This window comes from Galeopterus variegatus, unplaced genomic scaffold (genome assembly GCF_000696425.1).
Source record: "Galeopterus variegatus unplaced genomic scaffold, G_variegatus-3.0.2 Scaffold2434, whole genome shotgun sequence".
Taxonomy (NCBI): Eukaryota; Metazoa; Chordata; class Mammalia; order Dermoptera; family Cynocephalidae; genus Galeopterus; species Galeopterus variegatus.
This window is the reverse complement of record NW_007728545.1, coordinates 173,673-174,634: the sequence shown is the minus strand read 5'-3', so window position 1 is coordinate 174,634 and position 962 is coordinate 173,673.

Genomic DNA, 962 nt, shown 5'->3' with positions numbered 1-962 from the left:
AAGAATGGTTCAGACAATGATGTTAAATCTTGGGGGAAATTTTGATGAGGAGCAGAATATTTGCAGCTTAAATTGTCTCCCCACAAACCAGATGATCAAAACTAACCTCACCAATGAGTGGCAGAGGAACGTTACCTGTCTCCAGGTGATACTTCGACAAACACACAACATTATCTATGTAGTATTATTCCAGTGTAAGTTTGAGATTGGTCCAGAGACAGAGCCACAGAAGCTAGCCCTGCCTTAGCTTTTTATTTCATTCAGTAACACCCCTATCTCAGCCCACCGCCTCCAGCTCCGCTTAGCAGGGGACCGCCAGCGTTTTGAGGGAGTTAAACGCTGCTCCGGGCACGGATCTGGGCTCCTAAGGGACGCCTTTCACCCGGGGTCGTGTTTCCAGTTTGATCTTGTAATTGACTCAGGACATCTTGAGCTCACAGGGTCGTTCCCTGCCATCACCACGAAACGTTCAGTAGACGTTCTTGGCTTCTGGAAACGGAGATGATTTGAGGGTCTTGGTTGCAAGGCAGAGGGTGTTGGGCGCGGGGACTGGAGGGCGGCCGGGTAGGACGCTGTTTGTCTCCCCCCAGATCCGCTCTGATCTCGAAGGTCTCGGCCGGTCTCAGGGCTGCGGGGCTAAGGGCCTTGGCCTCCTGGGGCCTCACGGTTGGAAAACGCAGAAATGAAGCTGGAAAGAGCCTAAGACAACAGTGTCTCCTTTCACCTTCCTTCCTTTGGAATCTCATTTTGTTACTTTCTTCTGAAGCTGCTAAGCCGGACCCATCTCGGTGTTTCACAAATGTGGGAATTGTCATTCATGTTCTCCCTGTAATTCACCCTAAGCCTTTAAGAGGCGAAGAAATAATGATTATAAATAACGAAAGTAATCTAAAGTAGCACACTTGCGGTCGGGGGTGTAGCTCAGTGGTAGAGCGCGTGCTTAGCATGTACGAGGTCCCGGG